The sequence below is a fragment of the Oryctolagus cuniculus genome, chromosome 2 (assembly GCF_964237555.1).
Source record: "Oryctolagus cuniculus chromosome 2, mOryCun1.1, whole genome shotgun sequence".
Lineage (NCBI taxonomy): Eukaryota > Metazoa > Chordata > Mammalia > Lagomorpha > Leporidae > Oryctolagus > Oryctolagus cuniculus.
In genome coordinates this window covers 177129883-177146918 of record NC_091433.1, presented here as the reverse complement: position 1 = coordinate 177146918, position 17036 = coordinate 177129883, and the positions used below count along the sequence as shown (strand labels likewise).

General features: G+C 47.3%; 1 protein-coding gene across 20 annotated transcripts in view; it reads right to left on the bottom strand.

The window, feature by feature from the left end:
* DTNB (dystrobrevin beta) overlaps positions 1–17036 on the bottom strand; it is a 252848-nt gene that overhangs the window by 192400 nt on the left and 43412 nt on the right. The window lies entirely within an intron of this gene.

Here is a 17036-nt window from a genome sequence, read left to right as displayed (position 1 = left end):
CCCGAAGGGTCACTGGGTTTGACTGTAACTCAGACACACGTCCTTGAATCAGGGTAGCACGGCAACAGTTAGGTGCCTAACCGCTAGGTGCTAGGCCATGAAGACGGCACAGTGGCCCCTTCTCCGTGACAGCCTCTTGCTTCTGTGTGCTTATCCTAAGCGCTCCATTACATCTGTCTCTCAGACGCTCCCACTAGCAGCAGGAGGAAAGTTAGCGGGGTGGGATGGTAACATCAATGCTTGGTCTGGGACTAGATGGATGAGCTACACTAGAACCCAAAGACCTCCCCCACAGTGGTGCTACACGCCACTCGCGGAGCCAAGGCGCTCGGCCCCAGCCAGCCATGCCCGGCTCACGGCCGCTTGTTAACTTAGTTATCACAGTGAGTCCGCAGAGAGCCTGTGCTCACAAAGTTTCATGGTGACCCAGAGCGAAGAACCTCTGCCCCACGAAAGCTCCGTCAGTGTGGTGTCAAAGTCGGTGTGCCAGTCACATCCACTCTTGTCAGTGTGGTGTCAAAGCCGGTGTGCCAGTCACATCCACTCTTGTCAGTGTGGTGTCAAAGCCGGTGTGCCAGTCACATCCACTCTTGTCAGTGTGGTGTCAAAGCCGGTGTGCTAGTCACATCCGCTCTTGGTCTTAGAGCGTCTGCCACTCTCCAAACCTTCCCTGCACGCAGAAAGATCACACTGGAAAAAAGGCTAATGGTCCATAAGCCAGAAGGTTCTTGGTAAAAGCAGTGCCAGGAAGTGCCAGCGTTTGTGACAGCAGGATGCTGAGTCACCACACCTCGTTGAGTTCACTCGTAAAACAAAATAGGGGCCGGCGCTGCGGCTCACTAGGCTAATCCTCCACCTAGCGGCGCCGGCACACCGGGTTCTACTCCTGGTCGGGGCGCCGGATTCTGTCCCGCTTGCCCCTCTTCCAGACCAGCTCTCTGCTGTGGCCAGGGAGTGCAATGGAGGATGGCCCAAGTGCTTGGGCCCTGCACCCCATGGGAGACCAGGAGAAGTACCTGGCTCCTGGCTTTGGATTAGTGCTATGCGCCGGCCGCAGCGGCTACTGAAGGGTGAACCAACGGCAAAGGAAGACCTTTCTCTCTGTCTCTCTCTCTCACTGTCCACTCTGCCTGTCAAAAAAAAAAAAATTTTTTTTTTTAAAAACAAAACAAAATAGGGATCCCTGCAACTGGCTAAAACAAGGGTGGAGTTTTTAGCTACATGATTCTCCATCACACGAGGGAGCTCAATATCTACAAGATCACGAATACATTTAAAAGGAATGTATTTCTAAGACTGACACAGACTTTTTAGAGTGGACTTTCTTGTTTTTAACACCAAGCACCCAAATGCTGAGCTTACATTTAGACACACCTCTCTTATGGGACACGTTCACTTTGCTCTATAAAAGAGAGAAAAACCTATTTGCTTTCCCAGAGGACATGGGCATAGGACACAAGCTCCACTAACACAGCGCACTCGCTCTAGGACTCAACAGGAAACAGGGAAGGCAGAGCAGCAGGGACTCCAGAAGGACCCACCTGCTGAGGCCGGCTGCGTGGCTGCAGCTACGTCCCAGGTCCCACGGGTTCCCAAGGCAGCGGCCACAGCCCGCTGTCCAGCATGCTCGGGACATAAGCAACAGTGCCTGTGCCCAGATGTCCTCGTGAGCCAGGTCTGGGTGGTTTCTATCACATGGTAAAGTGGCCCAAAAAGTTGAAGCAAGAAAACTGCTTACGTCCAGGGTGTGACACAGAACGCCTGGTGATGCAACTACATCAAACTAAGCTGCTTCTGCACAGCCAAGGAAACGAGCACTGGAGTGGAGAGACAGCCGCAGGACAGGAGAAAATACTGGCAAACTCTCCGTCTGACAAGGGGTTACTTCCAGAACACAGAAGGAACTCAAGAGCGAAAAGCCACAAATAATCTGATTCTAAAATGGGCAAAAGACCTCAAAAAGACACTTCTCAAAAAAGATACACAAACGCTCAGCAAGTATCTGAAAAAATGCTCAATATCTCTAATGACCCAACAAGTGCAAATCAAAGCAAGGCATCACCTGACCTCATCAGAACAGCTGGCATCAGAAAGACAAAAAAAAAAATGCTGGCAAGGATGAGGAGGAAGGGAACTCACAGGCAGCCGAGGAACGCGTGGGTGAGCACAGCCACTACGGAACAGCCTGAGGATTCCCTGAAAACTAAACTCCCATAAGGCCCAGCAAGCCCACTGCTGGGTACATATCCCACAGGGAAGGAAGCCAGTCTGCCCAAGGGGTACCTGGACTGCAGCACACGAGCCAAGACAGGGACTCCACCCACTGACAGAGGAGTGGACAAAGAAAATCTGCAATGCATACACACGGAATACTATTCAGTCATTCAAAAAGAATGAAATCCTGTCATTTGCGACAACACAGACAAATCTAGAGGACATCAGGCTATGTGGAGTAAGACAAGCACAGAAAGGCAAATGCTGCGTGTTCCCAGACGGAGATGTGGAGAACAGCGGTGATCAGAGGCTGGGAGGGCGGGTGGGCGGGCAGGCGTGTTGGTTAATGGGGATAGAACTACATCCAGGTGGGAAGGTAAAGTTCTAGTGCTCTACAGTGCAGTGGAGGGACTATAGGTAGCAGTAATTTATTGTATATTTCAAGATACCTAGAAGATTTTTGAGTATTCCCAACACGGAAGGGTGATAAGTGTTTAAGGCAACAGATGTGCAAATTACCCTGATTTGATCATTGCACACTGCATCCATCTATCAGAACAGTGTGTCCCATAAATAGGCAGTTTTTATGTGTCCAGTAAAAACACAATAAAACATATGAAAGTTTTTTATTTATTTGAAAAGCAGAGGCACAAGCAGAGAGAGAGACAGAGAAAGTCGCCACCTGACGGTTCACTGCCCAAATGCCTGCAAAGGCAGGATTGGAACAAGGCCTGGAGCTCAGCCCAGTCTCCCACGGGGGTAGCAAGAACTCATTCTCCTGAGCCATCGGCACTGCCTCCCAGGGTCTGCACTATCAGGAAGCTGGGGTCAGGAGCCAGAGCTGGACCGTAGACGTCCTAACAGAACATCTACACACCTGTCCTGGAAAATACCTTCTTGACTTGTTGGGGGGAATCACGCCTGCTGACCAGCAGAGTGAGAATGAGGAGGAAGCGCTTGCAAACAGGAGAGCAGAGACCTGCTGGAAAGCTAACGATAGTTTTAAAGTAAACTTGCTCAAAATGGCTACAGATTTCCCACAAGGCAAATGAAAAATTAACCCTGAAAGAGATTTCCATGAGACGCGTCTGTTGATCCCTGGGGAAGAGCATGCTGGTGACCAGAACGGCCACACAGGGCTCCCGGGTGCTGCCCGCAGGGGGGCTCCTGCCCTCTGCAGGGCTTATATGGGTGGCTGCTTTACAACAGCTCATTCAGCTGTGCTTGCTTTCATTTTTTTTTTCTGTATGTGATTTATACTTCTTGATAAAAACAGCTTTTAAGAAAGGAATCCTGGGACAGTGGGTTATCATTAGTGGACGAGGCTGCTGGTTTAAGGAGAAAATACTGAAGGGGAAATATAAGGTCAAAAGCTTCTTAGATTCCACACACGTTGCCATAGTAAAATGTATGCAAAAGGAAGATAACAAAGACGCTGAGGCCCAGGCCCAACCCCCACAGACCCTAACCATCGGGCTGGGGGGTCCTGGCACTCCTAAGGCAACAGCTCCTCCGGTGACTCAAAGCCCAGCTGGCATGGAGAAGCCCTGGCCCCAGAAGCCAATCTGATCAGTAAAGACCCAACAGGCAAGTGAGCAACACGAAGAAACACAAATGACTGCTGAGCACACCGAAAGGCACTGACCTCCATTAATAATGACAGAAATACAAATGAAAACTACAATGAGTTTCTTGTTACTTGAATCAATGACTCTCTCCAGAGACTGTCCTTAATCTAAAACAGTGTGAAGTCTTAGAAGAGTTTTTCTTTTTTTTTTTTTTTTTCAAAGATTTATTTTATTTGGGAAAGAGAGAGAGGAAAAGATAAAGATTGAGAGATCTTTAATATGCTGATTCACTCCCCAAATGGCCCCAGCAGCCAGGACTGGGTCAGTTCGAAGCCAGGAGCTCCATCCAGGTCTCCCACCAGGTTGCAGGGGCCCAAGGACCTTGGGCCATCCTCCCATGTGGGCACCAGTGCTGCAGGCAGCAGCTAAACCCATTAGGCCACAACACTAGCCCCCAAGAAGAGTTCTTTAAAAATAGTTTGACTACATATATTTTATTTCCCCTTATTTTACAGTGTAATATTCATCAGCATTTCCCCCAATTAAATAATGTTAAAATAAATCACTTTTGAGAGAGAGCAAGTGTTTGTGCCAGAAAAAAGTCATCTCTCTGGTCTTATGAAATGTTAAGCTTTAACCACAACCAATGACTACACTTTTGGTTAATTCTGTGTAGTGTGCTGTTTTAACTTCTCTTTGAAGTATACTGAGGAGGGGCCAGGCTGTGATGTAAGCCGCTGCCTGGGATGCCAGCATCCCATACGGACACCAGTTCAAGTCCCAGCTGCCCCACTTCCAATCCAGTTCCCTGCTCATTGCCTGGGAAAAGCAAAGGAAGACAGCCTAAGTGCTCGGGCCCCTGCCACCTATGTGGGAGACCCAGATGGAGCTCCTGGCTACTGGCTTCAGTCTGGCCATTTGGGGAGTGAATCAGTGGATGGAAGGTTGCTCACTCTTCCTCTTCCTCTCTAACTCTTTCAAATAAATAAATAAATCTTTAAAAACAAAACTATAAAGTATATTGAATAGCAAAGTGCGTAACTCCTAAGTGTGACAGTCAATGAGCTGGTCACACAGTAAAGACGCTCACAGAATCGTACTCACATCAAGACACATCTCCAGCACCACAAGCTACCTGTGCCCTAAACCACCTCCCCCGGTCCTGGAAGCCTCTGTCCTCACCTCTAACCTCATAACCTGCCATTCCCGAACTCACAAATGGAATCTTGCAGTGGGCTATTCTGCATCTGATCCTTTGCCCACCTCAGAATCTGCAAGATCTACCCTGCTGTTACAAATCTTAGTTCATTCTGCTATGCAGTATGCTGTTACACAGATACACCACATTTCATCATTCTCTTAGCAAAGATATTTCAAACCCTCTCTTTCAAGCTATTCTGAGAGACTGACAAAGAAAATATGTCATAGGCTTATACTACAGCTACAAAGATTTGTTGATTTATTGAGATTCTTTACACACACACACACACACACACACACACACACAGCCACTTGTGTGTAAACATCAAACCAGTGGCATAAGAACCTGAACATTTTGTAGTGGCAACACAGAGGTCCTTAGGAAATACTTTGAGAAAGAATGCCTTCTTTCAGGAACCCACTGAGTTTTAAAGCGATTACTGCTGGTTCTGACTCTAACATAAAGGAATTATTTTGCAAATGAGACCAAATGTGTCTGGAATGACTTGGCTAGAGCAGGCAGAAGAGCTGGTATCACAGCAGGTAAAGCCGCTGCCTGCAACACCGGCATCCTATATGGGCGCCGATCCAAGTCCTAGCTGCTCCACTTCTGATCCAGCTCCCTGCTAATGTGCCTGGGAAAGCAGTGGAAAATGGCCCAGGTGTGTGGGCCCCTACACAGGCATAGGAGACCCAGAAGAAACTCTTGCTCCTGGCTTCAGATCGGCCCAGCTCCGGCTGTTGCAGCCATTTGGGGAGTGAACCAGCAGATGGAAGACCTTCTTTCTGCTTCTGCCTCTCCCTCCTCTGTAACTCTAACATTCAAATAAAATAAATAAATCCTTTTTCTAAAAAAAAAAAAAAAAAAAAAAAGTAGGCATTTTTCATTTTATAAATATTTAAAATGTTTATACTAGAAAAGGGCCTTGAGTCAATAATCTGAACACCCAACTTAAGATCCTAAAGAAAACAATGGCAAATTAAACCCAAACAAGAAAAAAAAAATAAGCAAGCAGAAACAAACAAAAAAATCAACGAACTTGAATACAGAAAAACAACAGAGAAAAATCAATGAAACCAAAAGCTGGTTCTGTGGATGAATCAATAATATTGACAGATCTCCAGCTGGCCTGAATAAGACAGGAGAGAGAGAAGACAGAATCACCATTCTCACAGGCTCTACAGACACTGCAGACATATTGACAACAACTCTTTATGTCCGTAAGTTCAACAACGTGGAGGTTGCTTCAAGAAGAAAGAGACCCCTGAATAGGCCCCCATATCTGTATTTTAAAGCCTTTAAAAATTAAAAAAAAAAAACAAAAACAAAAAAAACGCTCTTGTTAGGAAGGCCGTATGGCTGAAACCTACACATCTGGAAAAGAAACATCTGCATTCTACACTGACTACTGCAGGTAAGGAAAACGGAAGGAACGCCACCCAGCCAGTTTTACAAAGCTAGCATCATTCTGAAACCAAAACCATAAAGACATTACAATAGAAGAAAGCAAATTGATATTCTTCATAAATGCAGTCACAAAAATCTTCAGCTAGACACGAGCAAATCCAATGTGGCAACAAACAGAAAGGACAAAAATCACAATCCACAGGGTGGGGTGGGTGTTTGATGCAGTGGTTAAGACCCCACTTGGGCGCCACGGCTCACTAGGCTAATCTCGGCCTGCGGTGCCAGCACCCCGGGGTTCCAGTCGGGGCGCCGGATTCTGTCCTGGCTGCTCCTCTTCCAGTCCAGCTCTCTGCTGTGGCCCAGGAAGGCAGTGGAGGACGGCCCAAGTGCTTGGGCCTGGCACCTGCATGGGACTCCTGGCTTTGGATTGGCGCAGCGCATTTGGGGGGCGAACCAACGGAAGGAAGACCTTTCTCTTTCTCACTAACTCTGCCTGTCCAAAAACAAAACAAAACAAAACAAAATAAGCCCACTTGGGAAGCCAATGTTCCGTAATGGAGTGCCTAGGTTCAAATCCCAGCTCTGATGGCAGCTTCCGGCTAAGGCACACTCTGGGAGGCCAGGTGATGGCTCAAGTGCTGGGGTCCCTTGCCGTCCACACGGATGCAGTTCTGACTCCTGGCTTCAGCCTGCATTTAGGAAGTAAACCATCTGACGGAAGATCTTTTATCTCTCACTGTCTCTGTGTTTCTCTTATTTTCAACTTAAAAATAAATAAATAAATCACACCCCAGGGAGGCTTCTCCCAGAAATGAAAAATCAATCTGACATTTGAAAATCTATCAATATAATTCACCATTTCAACTGATTACAAAGAGGAAAAAAATGATTATGTGAATAAATGCAGAGGACGAAATCCAACACTGATCCTTGACACCCTCAGAAAACTCTGAAAGAAGGAAACTTCCTCAGTCTGATGACGGACATCTTTAAATGTAGCGACAACTGGGGCAGGCGCTGCACCTGGTGGATGCGCCATCCCACACCAGAGTGCCTGGCTCTGCTCCCAGCTCCAGCATCCTGCTAATGCAGACTCTGGGAGGTAGCAGGAGACAGCTCAAGTAGTGGGGTCTTTGCCACCCACATGGAAGGCTTGGACTGGGTTCCTGGTGCCTGGTTTCAGCCCAGCTGGAGACCACTGTGGGAATTTGGGGATCCAGTGGAAGTAAGCCCTTTCTTTGTCTCTCTGCCTCGTACACACATATGTACAACAGCTAACATCATCCTAAAACATGAAAGACTGAGTGCTTGTCTCCTAAGATCAAGATAGTCTAGGACTGCCCACACCATTTCTACTCAACACCACACTGCAGTACTCAGCTGGTGAGACAAGGCAAGAAAAGAGACCAAATTACACAGGTTCTCAGTGAAGAAATATAATTGTGTCTATCCAGATAATATAACCAACTATTTAGAAAATCCCAGTAAGTCACCATCACCAACAAAGAAGCTACAGAACCTAATAAAAACAGTGTAATAGGTGAGTTTAGGGACCGGTGCTGTGGCATAGTAGGCTAAGCCTCCACCTGTGGCACTAGCATCCCAGCTGGTTCAGTCCCAGCTGCTCCTTTTCCTAATCCGACTCTCTGCTTATGGTCTGGAAAAGCAGTGGAAGATGGCCCAAGTGTTTGGGCCCCTGTACCCAGATAGGAGACCTGGAAGAATTTCCTGGCTCCGGCTTTGGACTGGCTCAGCTCCGGCTGTTGTGGGCATTTGGGGAGTAAATCAGCAGATGGAAGACCTCTCTTCTCTCTCCCTCTCTCTCTCTCTCCTTCTCTCCTTCTCTCCTCTCCTTCTCTCCGTCTATGACTCTCAAATAAATAAATAATTAATAAAATCTTAAAAAAAAGTAGGAGAGTTCAGCCCATGTTGCAGAATATAAGTCAACATACAAAATTCAATTTTATGCCTCTAAATTAACAAAAAGACAAGTGAAAATTCAATAATATAAAAATATGAAATACTTAGGGACCAGCGCTGTGGTGCAACAGGTTAACACCCTGGCCTGGAGTGCCAGCATCCCACATGGGCAGTGGTTGGAGACCTGGCTGCTCCACTTCTTATCCAGCTCTCTGCTATAGTGTGGGAAAGCAGTTGAAGATGGCCCAACTCTTTGGGCCCCTGCAACCACGTGGGAGACCCAGGGCTGGGGGGAGCTCCTGGCTCCTGGCTTCGGATCAGCGCAGCTCCGGTCGTTGCAGCCAACTGGGGAGTGAACCATCAGATGGAAGATCGATCTCTCTCTCTCTTTCTGCCTTTCCTCTCTCTGTGTAACTCTGACTTTCAAAGAAATAAATATTTAAAACAATTTTTAGAAAAATATGTTCAAAATCTATATGCTTAAAACTACAAAATACTGATAAAAAAAAGTCAAAGACTTACAGCAACATACCATGTTCATAAAATGGAATATCAACTCAACATTGTTCAAATGTCAGTGCTTCCTAAACTGATCAGAGTCCTCTGTGATCCAATGCAAGGAGACAGCCTCACTACGGAGGCATGACTGATCAAGTCACTGGCCATTAGTGGTCGGTGCCACTCCCCGAGTCCAGGGTTGCAGCTAAGACCCCTCATCACTCTGTTGGTTCCCCCTGGTAACTCTGCCCCTTTTTAAAGGTATCCCAGAGCCCACCAAAGGTGCCTCATCAGGAAATTCCAAAGGTCTCTGAAGCTCCTGGTTCCTGGTTTCGACCTGGGCCAGCTCTGGCCGTTTGGGCCATTTGGTGAGTGAAGCAGTGGACAGACGCTCACTCTCTCTCACTCCCTCTGTAACTCTCCCTTTCAAATAAATAAAATTAAAAAAAAAAAAAAAAAAAAAAAAGGAAGAAGCTTAGTATGTGTAATTCTCCTGCAAACAGGCTCAGGTTTTGATTGTTTAATCTTTCCTATTTACAAAGCCTACCATCATTTTACAGCTTGGGGTTCACAGTTTGAACTTCCAACAGGTTTATTCAAATGCACCCACATTCATATTCCTGTCTGAGTTTAAGGCCTGGCGCAACTCCCAATGACAGCTTCAGGCTAAAGCACACCCTAGGGGGCAGCACGGCTCAGAGTCCTGCCATCCACGTGGGATGGAGTTCCTGGCCCAGCACTGGCCTTTGCAGGCATTTGAGGAGTGAACCAGTGGACGGGAGCCCTCTCTGCCTGTCCATCTCTCTCTGAAACAAATGTATTTTGAAATTTTTTTTATTTTTTTTTTATTTTTTTTTGACAGGCAGAGTGGACAGTGAGAGAGAGAGACAGAGAGAAAGGTCTTCCTTTGCCGTTGGTTCACCCTCCAATGGCTGCCGCGGCCGGCGCACTGCGGCCGGCACACCGCGCTGATCCGATGGCAGGAGCCAGGAGCCAGGTGCTTTTCCTGGTCTCCCATGGGGTGCAGAGCCCAAGCACCTGGGCCATCCTCCACTGCACTCCCTGGCCACAGCAGAGAGCTGGCCTGGAAGAAGGGCAACCGGGACAGAATCCGGCGCCCCGACTGGGACTAGAACCTGGTGTGCCGGCGCCGCTAGGCGGAGGATTAGCCTAGTGAGCCGCGGCGCCGGCTCAGAAAATTTTTTAAAGATTTATTCACTCTTCAGAAGGAAATATTAATGTAAATGAAAAAAAAAATTGGCAAAATGGTATATTTAAAGCCAGTCACACATGTTTTAAAATACTTCTTCCAAAAATCTAAATCTAACTTGGCACAAAGAAATATTCATCCAATATCATTACTGAAGTGGCAGTTTCGAAATCCTCACTTCGGGAAATCCTGCTGCTCCTCTCCCTTCCAGACTTCAAACAGAGCAGCACTCAGCCCTCCTCTCCACCAGCTGCTGTGCAGCCACACTGCGGCTGCGCCTCCTTTGTCCTGAACACTCTTCTTGGCACCTTCAGCCTAACTGCAACTTCCTGTAAGTATCCCCAGAAAGTGTCCTTCTTACCATTCAAGGCTTCTCCCTTGGGGCAGCATCACTGAGAGAACACCTGTCTGTCCAGCCCCTAGCTGGACTCCTTCCCGTGGAAGAACTCACTCTTCATCCCTCCCACATCTGAAATCTCCCTGCTCGCTCAGGTCAAGCTACACTTAAAACCGGCTGGGTGGCTGCCCGGGCTGCCCTGGCCGCACTCCCCATAGCCTCCATAGCCTCGCCAACATTTGTGCGGCTATCACTTCCTGTGTAGAGTCCAAGGTCATACCAGAACCAATTCCTTGCAAATATGATTTGGAAGACAGCTATCCTTGATTTATCACAAACAATGTAATAACTGCTTTGAAAATCTAGCCCGTCACAGCTGCAGAGTTGATGAAGAGGTCAACAGCTAAGAAGGTGACTAACAGTGATTATTAACCCAAAGACTACAATGAGAGGACAAATGAGAATATTTGTCCAGGATGGCAGGAGAATGGAACTTATTTTGACACCACCCAGTAGACCCCCTGGGAGCACCCTCTCCTTCCGAGCGGAGCGAGGTTCAGCTTTCTCAGACTCCTCTGCGTGACCCATGCCCGCAGCCCGATCAGTTTACAGTCTGACAGTAAAGTCTGCACATGACTTCCAAAAGAGTTCTTAGAATCCGATGCCAAGAAAACACCATTCAGGGCTCCGTGCCAAGCTAAGCAGACGGTGAGTCACCAGGAGCAAACGCTGCCATGTTTCAACACGCAGGTACCTCCTGAAGCCCCTGCAGACACAGGAAACTGCTCATCTCAGCTTTAACAAAGTCTCAAACTGCCTATTTTCTGACATTTAAACTAACCTAATTTGGATGATCCTTCTAGCTCTGCAGTGTCTCCTAAGAAGAGTTTGCTATTCAAATTAATACTTTTGAAAACAAGACCTCAGGGAGCACTTTTTAACTTACAAAAGCAAGCCACTGCTACATTTTCTGCAAACAATCGTGAATGCCGCCAAACACAAATGAGTATTTCTTCCATGAAGATGGATTTCTGCTTCAGAGACAATGTTACCAGTCCAATTACCACGTTGCTAACAGTAATAAGAGTATTCCTCTTTGATTTTCAAAAACTCCTATTTTCCCAATTAATACTAACTGATGAAACTCTGCAGTGAAAGGATTATGCAGTAATCAACTGCAACTCAAGACTCCACTTGGCAAATGTCAAACAGCCTCATCAAGCAAAATCAACTCAGAACATTATTCAACTTTATCGCAATCAGAATGTCGGCTGCGTTTCATTTCAACCCCGTACACACGTGTTGGGAGTCCAGCGCTGTACTCATGGAGGAACCAAATGAAGTCGAATGCAACCCCTGCTCTCAGGGACTTCTGACAAGTACGACCCCTGCTCTCAGGGACTTCTGACAAGTACGACCCCTGCTCTTGGGGACTTCTGTAATCTGTGCACTTAGGACGCAGCTGAAAACATTTTATGTGCAACTGAAAGGACAAGAACTAAAGGCATGAAAGGAATGAACATGAGGTTGGTGACAATAAGGGAAGCCACAGAGTGGGTAAGAAAGATCTGCATGAGGCAAGGAGACTGGGTATTCCCAGGCAGAAAGGGGGTGGGCGCTTCATTCAAAAACCAAAGGAAGCCTCTGAGGTTTCCAAGGTGGGAAGTTACAGGAGGGAAACGGTGTCTTCACCAGATTCGTGTGGAGTGGGGCCGCCAGAGGGAGGAGTTTCTAGACTAATTCTCAATTTCGGGGGGAGGGAAGGGGAATAAAAGCTGAGACAAAAGCAACAAACTCTAGGCTGGCGCTGTGGTGAAGCCAGTAAAGCTGCCTGCAGTGCTGGCATCCCTTATGGGTGCCGGTTCAAGTCCCAGCTGCTCCAGTTCCCATCCAGCTCTCTGCTATGGCCTGGGAAAGCAGTACAAGATGGCCCAAGTCCTTGGGCCCCTGCACCCATGTGGGAGACCCGGAAGAAGTTCCTGGCTTCGGATCGGCACAGCTCAGCCACAGCTCAGCCATTGCAGCCAACTAGGGGTGAACCAGTGGATGAAAGACACCTCTTTCTCTCTCTGCCTATTCTCTCTCTTTGTAACTCTTTCAAATAAATAAATCTTAAAAAAAAAAAAAAAAAAAAAAAAAAGGAACAAACATAGAAGAAGTATTCCTCCTGCTCTTAAAAAATTATAAAAAGAAGCCGGCGCCGCGGCTCAATACGCTAATCCTCCACCTAGCGGCGCCGGCACACCGGGTTCTAGTCCCGGTCGAGGCGCCGGATTCTGTCCCAGTTGCCCCTCTTCCAGGCCAGCTCTCTGCTGTGGCCAGGGAGTGCAGTGGAGGATGGCCCAAGTACTTGGGCCCTGCACCCGCATGGGAGACCAGGAGAAGCACCTGGCTCCTGGCTTCGGATCAGTGCGGTGCGCCAGCCGCAGCACGCAGGCCGTGGCAGCCATTGGAGGGTGAACCAAGGGCAAAAGGAAGACCTTTCTCTCTGTCTTTCTCTCTCAATGTCCACTCTGCCTGTCAAAAAAAAAAAAAATTATAAAAAGAATACAAAATTAGTACAAAAGAATAAACCAACAAATTCTGAAATATTAGTTATAGGTAATGGCCTTTGCAGATCTGCATTATCTTGAAGTCAGGAAGACTGGCGTTTGGAAATAAGCACAATGACCTCTCTTGGGAGAAAAGCTACAAAATCAGCAGTGAATAAGCAATGAGTTCAAGTTTACTCATTCACCTGCGGCCATGGTAGCAGAGCTGGGGCATCACACAGACAAGGGCAGGGACACAGTGCAGGTCTGGGCTCAACCTCCCTCTTCCTCCTCTCAGGGCAGCTCTTCCCTCCACTGCACACTGGGCTCCGCCTTAGACTGTCACTACTGTAAAAGACCCAGAACCCCTGGCTCACTCTCCACATCTCCCGGAACCTTCCTGAGAGGGCCTGATCAGATCCTCCTTCTCAGGGTTTCTGTGCTGCTATTCCAGAACTTTTCCCCACTTAGCACTGGTTCTCTAATTTATCTCGCTGACTTTTTTCTTAGTCATCTTGAATTCTTCTACGAACAAACAGGGAGATAAGTAAATGCTGTATACTCACAAATGTTTGTGTCCCCAGAATCCCAGGATGCTACAGTTTTTCTAAAATCGCTAATGAGGAAGACTGTCAGTTAAGTATCTTTTTTTCACCAATGTCCATTCCATAATAAACTGAGCAATCTCAAGTTAAGGAATACATTTGCTTTTATTGAAAATGGACTTGGGCTTGGGGGCCAGCACCGTGGCTCACTTGGCTAATCCTCCGCCTGAGGTGCTGGCATCCCATATGGGCACCGGGTTCTAGTCCCGGCTGCTCCTCTACCAGTCCAGCTCTCTCTGCTGTGGCCCCGGAGGGCAGTGGAAGATGGCTCAAGTGCTTGGGCTCCTGAACCCGCATGGGACACCAGGAGGAAGCACCTGGCTCCTGGCTTCTGATCGTCATAGTTCCAACCGTAGCAGCCATTGGGGGGTGAACCAACGGAAGGAAGACCTTTCTCTCTGTTTCTCTCTCTCACTGTCTGTAACTCTACCTCTGAAATAAATAGAATCTTGAAAGAAAGAAAGAAAGGAAGGAAGGAAGGAAGGAAGGAAGGAAGGAAGGAAGGAAGGAAGGAAGGAAGGAAAGAAGGAAGGAAAGAAGGAAGGAAAGAAGGAAGGAAAGAAGGAAAGGAAGAAGGAAAGGAAGAAGGAAAGGAAGAAGGAAAGAAGGAGGAAAGAAGGAGGAAAGAAGGAAAGAAGGAAAGAAGGAAGGAAGGAAGGAAGGAAGGAAGGAAGGAAGGAAGGAAGGAAGGAAAGGAAGGAAGGAAGGAAGGAAGGAAGGAAGGAAGGAAGGAAGAAAAGAAAAGAAAAGAAAAGAAAAGAAAAGAAAAGAAAAGAAAAGAAAAGAAAAGAAAAGAAAAGAAAAGAAAAGAAAAAAGAAAAGAAAAGAAAAGAAAAGAAAAGAAAAGAAAAGAAAAGAAAAGAAAAGAAAAGAAAAGAAAAGAAAATGGACTTGGGCCAGCGCTGTGCCGTAGCGGGTAAAGCCACCGCCTACAGTGCCAGCATCCCATATGAGCGCGTTTGTGTCCCGGCTACTGCACTTCCAATCCAGCTCTCTGCTATGGCCTGGGAAAGCAGTAGAAGGCCCAAGCCCTTGGGCCCCTGCATCCATGCATGTGAGAGACCTGGAAGAAGCTCCTGGCTCCTGGCTCCTGGCTCCTGATCAACATAGCTCCGGCAGTTGTGGCCATTTAGGGAGTGAACCAGCAGATGGAAGACCTCCCTCTCTCTCTCTCTCTCTCTCTGTAACTCTGACTTTCAAATTAATAAATGAATCTTTTTTTTTTTAATAAATAAATCTTAAAAAAAAAAAAAAAAAGGAAAATGGACTTGGGGCTGGTGCTGTGGTGGGTAAAGCCACCTCCTGCAGTGCTGGCATCCCATATGGGCACCAGTTTGAGTCCCAGCTGCTCCACTTCCAATTCAGCCTAGGAAAGTTATAGTCTAGGAAAGCATTAAAGATGGCCCAAGTCCTTGGGTCCTGCACCCACATAGGAGGCCCGGAAGAAGCTCCTGGGCCCTGGCTTTGGATCAGCCCAGCTCCAGCTGTTGTGGCCATTTGGGGAGTGAACTAACAGATGGAAGACCTCTCTCTCTGCCTCTGCCTCTCTGTAACTCCATCTTTCAAATAAATAAATACATCTTTTTTTAAAAAAAAGAAAATGGACTAGTTTAGTTTTGCTTCATTTTAAACATTCACTAGTGAGGGGAAACTCTGGAATCTCTGAAATGTATCCAAGTGTAAATGCTCAAACCAGATTTCCAAGAGGCTGCTAGCCATGTTTCCAAATTACACAGGGACCTTTACTCACATAAACCCATCATGAATTAGGTACCATGGTCCCCAGATTGCAGTGGGTTGACTTAGAACTTCCAGGCTTTACAGTGGTAATCATACAGCAGAAATCATACTTAAAACTCCAAACTATGATCTTTTGCTGGGCTGGTGATATGCACCCGCAACCGCAGCTCCCAGCCAGACATAGTCACACAGGGCAACAACCAGCCCTCTGGGGCATGGTGCTGCTGAGCTGGGAGTGAGGGAGCCTGGGAGTACTCAATGCGTTTCCGACTTACAGTGCAGTTTCAGGAGCTAAGCCCTAAGTCGGGGAGCATCTGTATGTCAACGTTGTTACATCTGGGGCCTTTCAATGTCATGTTCAATACTGGAGTATTTGTAAGTTTATCCAAACCCAGTTTCACTAGATATGTTACTTTTCATAAAGTCTGTTCCATGTTTAAGGTGGAATTACATTATACTTCTGAATCACAGACACATTTTTAAAACAGAAATTAATGAAAAACAAAAAAAGGAATAAATATGAGTCAATAGTTAGAAACTGCAAAACAAATTTCTCAGGAACTCATTACAGAACATTTTCCTTTCTTAGGGAATGAAAAGCAGAAAACAATAGCTATCCAAGAAGAATGCCCTGTCAGGAATAGCATTTGAAAAGTTTATAACAGCAGTTCAAAACAAGCTAGGTCTTATTTAAAAAAAAAAAAAAAATGGTCTCCTGCAGAAGGGAAGGAAGGGTAATAAATGATTCTCAAGTTTCAAGTTTAAGGACCTGGGTGCACAGTGAGGCCATCTAACAGAAGGAACCAGAAGTCGACCCTGCACTGCCTGAAGCTCAGACCACGGTGGCTGTCTCTTGTGGAGTCCACGCCCCACGACAACGACACGCACGGGCAGTGTGAGAACTGAGTGTCCCTCTGCTCCACGGGCAGAGCCATGATCTGCTGGAGCTGCAGAGCGTAACACCTAAGCATGCCCGGCCCGAGTGCACAGATGCGAGGGAAGGCTCAGGCGCTTCAGTCTGGTGTTGAGAGAAGCCAACTCTCTCTGCCTACCTGCACTTGCAATAGGAAGCACTTAGCAGCTGTTAAGAGAGGCATTTTTTTTTTTAAGTTAGGCTACGAATGAAGCTGATAAAAGACGACGACAAAGCCAAAACCAGCATGAAGAAATGCAGCAGAGCTCTGAGTCGAGGAAGACTGAGGCTATGCTGGCTCAGGGTTCCTCAGTCGCAGGAGCCCATCCTTTGCAGGCTCCCCAGTCCCCACAACTGAAGGCATAGAACCAACAGAGGTTAGAAACAGAGCCGTACAGCATGGACTCAGCTCAAGTGCGGAGAACAGACTGGGTACCCTGCTCTGTTGGCTGGGGTGCTGTCTCCACAATGTGGTGCAGATCACATGACTACAACATGGCTGCAGCAGCACACCAAAGGGAAGGGAGAACGAGGTTGGCAGCACATTTCCACCATGCTTTGGGGCTGAGGTCCCACACGTTGGTTTCTAGACTTTCCAATCATTTCCACTGTCAAAATGCAAAGTATTTAAAACTCTCAGGATTAAGGAACTTGAATTGTGGGGCCAGCGCTGTGGCACACTGGGTAAAGCCGATGCCTGCAGTGCTGCCAACCCATATGGGCGCCAGTTCGAGTCCCAGCTGCTCCTCTTCTGATCCAGCTCTCTGCTATAGCCTGGGAGAGCAGTGGAAGATGGCCCAAGTCCTTGGACCCCTGCACCTGCCTGGGAGACCGGGAGAAGCTCCTGACTCCTGGCTTCAGATCAGCCCAGTTCTGGCTGTTGCAGCCATCT